Source organism: Dipodomys spectabilis, unplaced genomic scaffold, assembly GCF_019054845.1.
Source record: "Dipodomys spectabilis isolate Male_0828 unplaced genomic scaffold, ASM1905484v1 ptg000040l, whole genome shotgun sequence".
Taxonomy (NCBI): Eukaryota; Metazoa; Chordata; class Mammalia; order Rodentia; family Heteromyidae; genus Dipodomys; species Dipodomys spectabilis.
Genome location: NW_024870717.1, coordinates 562,496 through 570,150, shown reverse-complemented (window position 1 = coordinate 570,150; position 7,655 = coordinate 562,496). Strand labels below are relative to the sequence as shown.

General features: G+C 39.1%; 1 non-coding gene across 1 annotated transcript; it reads right to left on the bottom strand.

The window, feature by feature from the left end:
* Positions 1 to 7,191: 7,191 nt before the first annotated feature.
* On the bottom strand, positions 7,192 to 7,296 carry LOC122106414. The gene has a single exon (XR_006147176.1). It is a non-coding gene; the product is annotated as a U6 spliceosomal RNA (small nuclear RNA).
* Between the last annotated feature and the right edge of the window lie 359 nt (positions 7,297 to 7,655).

The window sequence follows — 7,655 nt, the reverse complement described above, 5'->3', positions numbered from 1 at the left end:
CATTTTCTTGATCCATTCTTCTACCGAGGGGCATCTGGGTTGGTTCCAGATCTTAACTATGGTAAATAATGCTGCAATAAACATAGTTGTGCTGGTAGCTTTAGTGTGGTCTTGTTTGTAAACATTTGGGTAAATGCCCAAAAGTGGGATTGCTGGGTCATAGGGGAGTTCTATGTGGAGTCTTATGAGGAACCTCCATACTGCTTTCCAAAGTGGTTGAACAAGTTTACATTCCCACCAACAATGAAGTAATGTTCCCTTCTGTGCACATCCCCTCCAGCATCTGTTGTTGTTAGAGTTCTTGATTTTGCCATTCTAACTGGAGTGAGGTGGTATCTCAATGTTGTTTTGATTTGCATTTCATTTATGGCTAGTGAGGTTGAGTATTTCTTCATGTGTCTATTGGACATCCTTTCTTCTTCAGAGAAGTTTCTCTTTAAGTCTTTCGCCCACTTGTTTATTGGGCAGTTGTTTCTTTGAGGATTTGTTGTTGGGGGATTTAATTTTTTGAGTTCCAAGTATATTTGAGATATGAGACCCTTGTCCGTTGTATGGCTAGTGCAGATCTTCTCCCAGTCCGTGGGCTTTCTATTGATCTTGCTAGCTATGTCTTTTGCCATGCAGAAGCTCTGCAACTTCATGCAATCCCATTCGTCCAACCTTTCTTTGATTTGTTGTTTTTTCAGGGTCTCTATTCAAAAAATTTTGGCCTGCGCCAAGAAGACCTAGGGTTTCTCCTATTCCATCCTGTAATGTTTTCAGAGTGTCTGCTTTGACTTGGAGGTCTTTGATCCATTTGGAGTTGATTCTATTGCAGGGTGATATATAAGGATCTAACTTTAGTTTTCTACAAGTAGTTAACCAATTTTGCCAGCACCATTTACTGAAGAGGCTGTCTTTGTTCCATTCGATTGTTTTAGATCTCTTATCAAAGATTAGATGGCTCTAGGTCTATAGGTTCATTTCTGGGTTTTCAATTCTATTCCATTGGTCCTGAGGTCTTTTCTTATGCAAATACCAAGCTGTTTTGATTACTATGGCTTTATAGTAGAGTTTGAAAATTGGTGTTGTTATACCTCCAGCAGTGTTCTTTCCGTTGAGGAGTGTTTTTGCTATTCGGGGTCTTTGGAGCGTTTTGCTATTCGGGGTCTTTTATTGTTCCATATGAATTTTTGGATTGCCTCTTCTATTTCCTTGAAGAATGAGAATGGAATTTTGATATGTATCGCGTTGAATTTGTAGATAGCCTTGGGAAGTATTGCCATTTTCACGATGTTAATCTTTCCAATCCAGGAGCATGGGAGATTTTGCCAATTTTTAAGTTCTGTGTTGATTTCCTTTTTCAAGATTTTAAAGTTTTCATCATAGAGGACCTTCACTTCTTTGGTTAAGTTAATTCCTAGGTATTTTTTTTTTTGTGGGGCTATTACAAATGGAGTTGCTTTCTTAATTTCAGCCACACTTTTCTCATTGTTGGCATACAGAAAGGCCATTGATTTTGGGGGATTAATTTTATACCCTGCTACTTTGCCAAAGTTTTGAATCAGCTTTAGTAATTTGGGAGTGGAGTCTATGGGATTCTTTAAATGCAAGATCGTGTCGTCTGCAAAGAGAGAGAGTTTTATTTCTTCTTTCCCTATTTGGATCCCCTTTATGTCTGCATCTTGTCTTGTTGCTGTAGCTAGGCATTCTAATACTAGATTGAAGAGAAGTGGAGAGAGTGGACATCCTTGTCTTGTTCCTGAATTAAGAGGAAATGCCTTTAATTTTTCACCATTAAGTATAATGCTGGCTGTAGGTTTGTCATATACAGCCTGTATTGTATTGAGGAATGTTCCATGGATTCCTAATTTTTCCAAAACCTTCATCATAAAAGGTGTTGGATCTTGTCCAATGCTTTTTCTGCATCTATTGAGATAACCATATGGTTCTTATTCTTGGTCCTGTTGATGTGATGAATAATATTAATTGATTTGCGTATATTAAACCAGCTTTGCATCCCTGAAATGAATCCTGTTTGATCTTGGTGTATGATTTTTTGGATGAATTGTTGAAGTGGGTTGGCCAATATTTTGTTGAGAAGTTTTGCATCAATGTTCATCAAAGGAATGGGTCTATAGTTCTCTTTCTTTGAGGAATCCCTGCCTGGTTTTGGGATGAGGGTTATGATGGCTTCATAGAATGTGTTCGGTAGTGAACTTTCTCTTTCAATTTCATTGAAGAGTTGGAGGAGTACTGGTGTGAGCTCTGCTTCGAAGGCCTTGTAGAATTCCGCTGTAAAACCATCTGGTCCTGGAATTTTCTTAGCTGGAAGGTCTCTTATTGCTGTTTCTATTTCAATGCTTGATATGGGCCTGTTAAGATAGTTTACCTCATCTTGGTTTAGTTTTGACATGTCAATATTTGCTAGGAAGAGGTCCATTTCTGTCAAGTTCTCAAACTTATTAGCATAAAGTTTTGAGAAGTATTCCCTTATAATGTTTTGAATCTTGGTTGTTTCCGTGGTGATGTTTCCATTCTAGTCTCTGAGTTTATTTATTTGGGTGTGGTCTCTTCTTTTTCTGATAAGATTTGCTAAGGGTCTGTCAATTTTGTTAATTTTTTCGAAGAACCAACTCTTTGTTTTGTTGATTCTTTCTATAGCTTTTTTGGATTCTAATTCATTTAATTCTGATTTAATAGTAATTATTTCTTTCCGTCTACTGGATTGGGGTTTATCTTGCTGATCTTTGTCAAGGAGGTTTAGATGTGTCATTAGATTGTTGGATTCAGATCTCTCCAATTTGTTGATGTAGGCGCTCAGAGCTATAACCTTGCCTGTGAGTACTGCTTTTGCTGTGTCCCAGAGGAGCTGGTAATTTGTGTGTTCACTTTTGTTGAATAGCATGAACATTTGAATTTCCGTTCTAATCTCTTCCATGACCCACTCGTGATTCAGCAGTGTGTTGTTCAGCCTCCATATGATACCAGACTTTCTTTGGTGGCTTTTGGTGTTGAGTACTAATGTTATTCCCTTGGGGTCAGAGAGAATGCAAGATATAACTTCAATGTTTCTGAATTTGGACAAGTTTGCTTTGTGGCCTAAAATGTGGTCTATGTTAGAAAATGTTCCATGTGCTGCTGAGAAAAACGTGTATTCTGATGCTGCTGGGTGAAATGTTCGGTAGATATCTGTTAAATCTAGTTGATCTATGCAGCTGTTTAGATCGTAGTTTCTCTGTTGAGATTTTGCCGAGTTGATCTATCTAGTGGGGAGAGTGGTGTGTTAAAATCTCCAACAATTAATGTGTTTGGAGTTATATGGGATTTGAGGGAAAGTAGTGTTTCTTGGATAAATTTGGGTGCTCCCCTGTTTGGCGAGTAGATATTTAGAATTGTAATATCCTCCTGAAAGAGAGATCCCTTAATTAGTATGTAGCGACCTTCTTTATCTCTTCTCAAGAGTTTTAATTTGAAGTCTATTTTATCTGATATAAGGATTGCAACTCCCGCCTGTTTATGGGGGCCCTTTGCTTGCTAGATTTTTTTTCAACCTTTATCATTGAAAATGTGTTTGTTTTTACGGGCAAGATGTGACTCCTGAAGGCAGCAGATAGAAGGGTGTTTTTTTTTAATCCAACTAGACAGTCTATGTCGCTTAATTGGAGAGTTAAGTCCGTTAACGTTAAGAGAAAGGACTGAGAGGTATTTGGGAGTTCCTGCCATGTTATCCAACTTCTTGGAGGTTGCGAAAACTTGGTTCTTCCTATGGTTCTTGGATTCTCAGTTTGGGTGCAGTTTCTTGACATTTATTGTGGTCTTGTTGGTTTTCTATGTGTAGGACATCTTTAAGGATCTTTTGTAGTGCTGGTTTGGTGGAGATGTATTGTTTCAATTTTTCTTTGCTATGGAAGGTTTTTATTTGTCCTTCAGTTATGAAGGAGAGTTTAGCTGGGTACAGTATTCTTGGTTGAGAGTTGTTTGTTTTTAGGGCATGGCATACATCATTCCAGGCTCTTCTTGCTTTGATTGTCTCTGCTGAGAAATCTGAGGTGATTCTAATTGGTTTTCCTTTATAGGTGATTAATCTTTTCTCCTTTACAGCTTTAAGGATCATTTCCTTGGTCTGAGTTGGTCCTGTTTGGATTATAAAGTGACGGTGGGATGTCTTATTCTGCTCTGGTCTGTTTGGAGTTCTAAAAGCTTCTTGTATCTGAATAGGCCTATCATTTTGCATGTTTGGGAAGTTCTCTGCTAGGATCCTGTTAAACAAATTTCCTAGGCCATTGACTTCTGTTTCTAGGTGCTCCTCTACACTCATTATCCTTAGATTAGGCCTTCTGATGGTGTCTTCCAAGTGTTGGATAGATCTATCATATTTCTTGGACTTGTCTTGGATGTTTGTATGTTCTTTCTCTATAATATCTAGGCTGTCTTCAATCCCTGAGATTCGATTTTCTGCATGGTCTAACCTGCTGTCAAGACTTTCTAATTTGTTTTTTATCTCTTTTCCTTCTAATTGGTCAGCTTTGATGTCTTCAAGTTCTTTGTTGAAGCTTTGTTTTAGATCCTGTATGAACTTCTTTACTTCCTTAATTTGATGTTCAGTGTTTATTCTCAAATCACTTAGTTGATTGGTTATGGTTTCCTTGGACTCCCATTCCTTCTGTTGGGTTCCATTCAACATTCCCTTTGTGGTCTCCCTGACTTCCTTCAGCTCTTTGTTAATGGATTCCATGAATGCCTTTAGTGATCTTTGTGTATGCTCTTCCTTCTCTCTCAATTCCTGTATTGCTCTTTGATAAGCTTCCTCCCGTTTGTGGGATTCCTGTAGTTCTCTTTGAGTGTTCTCAGCCTGTTCACACCATTCCTGTCTTTCTCTTTGAGTATTCTCAAGCTGCTCATGCAAATCCTGTATCAGCTTTTGAGTAGCTTCCTTATGCTTATGATATTCCTGTATAAACTTTTGAAATGCCTCCTCTCTCTCCCTATCATGCTCATACAGAGACCTTTGTATGCTTTCAATCTTTTGATTTATCATGTTTGCCAGCAGTGTTTGTAGAGCTATTTGGGAATTCTCCTCTGGATTATTCATTATCTGTTCTGTCCCCTGATTATCGGGATTGGGAATTGAGATACCCGGATTTGCCATTTTTCTTGTGTTTTTCCGGCTTACTCTGCCCATTTGAGATGAAAATAGCACCAGTTTTGTGCTAGAACAGTATATTAAGGCAAGCATCAACCCAAGTCTGAATTTGCACAGTCAATAGTCTACAGATACAATCTAGTTCAACAGATATATCTATTCAACATCAAACAACTATATGTTAATGGGCTACGGACTGCAAAGAAGAGTTTGGAAGACCAGAAATTATTAGGGTTAGGGAGAGATATGGGTAAAAAAATAGGAATAGCTTGATGTAGGGAGGTTCTGGGGGAGTTAACTAAGTCTTAATCTCAAAGCAGGAAATAGGTTGGGTAGATTGAAAGTAGAGAGAGAGAGAAAGAAAAAAAAAGAAAGGGAACGGGAAAAGAAAAAAGACCAGAAAAAATAGAAAGGTAGAAATTAATAAAATTATGTAGATCGATAACAATCTATTTACATTAGAACGTGAATTTATTGTGAGAAGGGGAGAGATATAAAGTAGATGTGAAAAACTTAAAAATAAAAATGCTTAAAATATTATATAGGTATAAAGAGGTAATACTGCTATTAGGGAATTTACGTCTTAGGGGTTTTGACTTGTGTAACAAATTTGTGGATTAAATTTGTACACAATGTGGGATAGGGTCTAATAGTCAACTACAGGTTTATCTGAGGGTGTGCAGGACAAGAATTAAGTCACATAAAGAAGAACGAAAGAGAGGAGAAGGTGAAAAGGATAAGAAAGGAAAAAGAAAAAGATGAGAAGTTCAGTAGAGCTAAACAAAAATCAAAAAGATAATTTAAAAAGAAAAAAAAAATAGAAAGAAGACCAAAAAATAAAGCAAAAACGCACACTCCCGTATCCCCAAAATAAAAATTATAAGAGGAAAAGAAAATTTCTGGAAAACATTTTTTTAGCAAAAAAAGCAAAGATTAAAGATTGAAAAAAGTTTTAGAAAAGAAAAAAAAAATTTTTTAATATAAGGACCAAAAATAAAAACAAAAAACAAAAAAAAAAAAAGAAGACGAAGAAGAGAAAAAAGAAAAATAAAAACAAAAAACCCCCAAAATTTCTTTTTTTTTGGGGGGGGGAGTAGTGGGGAAAATCCTGTATCTCCCTTGTGTCTGTAACCAGCCTCTTGTTGGAGTCTCTGGTCTGCTTGTCGTCCTGTGGCTTGGTTGGTTTCTTAAGTCAGTTTGTTCGAACAGGCAGTAAAATGCTCTGCTTTACCCAGGATTTGGCGATCCTCCTCCCAGGCTAGTTCATTGGGAGACAGATCTGCTTTTAGTATCACAAAAGAGGGGGATGCAGTGATGAGGCTAGATTTTGGTAGCTTTTCCGGGGCTGGTTTGTGAAAACCTCACAGAGCCCAGCCTGGAGCCATTCTCAGGGTTTCTGTTTACTGATTTTCAATTGCTTGTATAGGCTGCTAGAGGGAGGGGCAGCTCCTGGCTCTGATTACCCAGTGAAGAAACCCACTCCTCGGGCTAATGCCCGAGCTGGGTGACTTTTCCCTGGGTGGAGCTGAGTCTGGCAGGTCATGCCACCGTTAAGTTCTTGTGACCTACTAAATGACTTGTTTTATTCCAAGGCCTGAGCTGGAACTAGCAGCTCCTCCGAGCTTTCTCGGTATCCAAGATGGAGATCACCGGTGCTGGGGGGGGAGGGGTGGCCTTCCCTCCTCTGCTCCCTGAGAAGGAGTGAGGACGTCAGGCTTCTACTCACGCCAGTCTTGGTTCCTGGGTCGTCTCTGATGCGAACTGCAGGATGAAGATGTCTGCTCCTTGTCGGTTCTTGCTGGTGCTGAGTAGAATCCGCTCACCTGCTGAGTCTGGCTCCTTCGTCCAGGATTCTCTGTTGCTCAGGTATCGTGGCTGTGCTCGCCCGCCACCGCCACAGCTGCCCCCGCCCCGGCGGCTGCTGGCAAGGGTTCAGAAGTGTCTCCTTGCCTGGTTTTCCTTCTCTGGCCAAACTCTCTGTCCTGTGATGATTCACTTGGTGTAATTCTCTGACTTAGGACTGTTCACTGGAACTCTAAAACTGCTTTCTATGCTAGAGCTTACTTAAAAATATGGAACGCTTCACGAATTTGCATGGCATCCTTGCGCAGGGGCCATGCTAATCTTCTCTTTATCATTCCAATTTTAGTATATGTGCTGCCGAAGCGAACATGAAATTTTCTGAATAGAGTCCCAGAAACACAAAAAGTCAAAGACAGGTTGGACAAATGGGATTGCATGAAATTGCTGAGCTTCTGCCTGGCAAAGGACAAAGCTAGCAAGATCAATAGAAAGCCCACAGATTCGGAGTTCTTCACTAGGCATACAACAGACAAGGGTCTAATGTCTAAAATATACCTGGAACTCAAAAGATTAAATCCTCCAACAACAAATCCTCAAAGAAAGAACTCCCCAGTAAATAAGTGGGCTAAAGACTTACAGAGAAACTTCTCTGAAGAGGAAAAAAGGATAGCGAATAGACACACGAAGAAATGCTCAAACTTCCTAGTCATAAAAGAAATGCAAATCA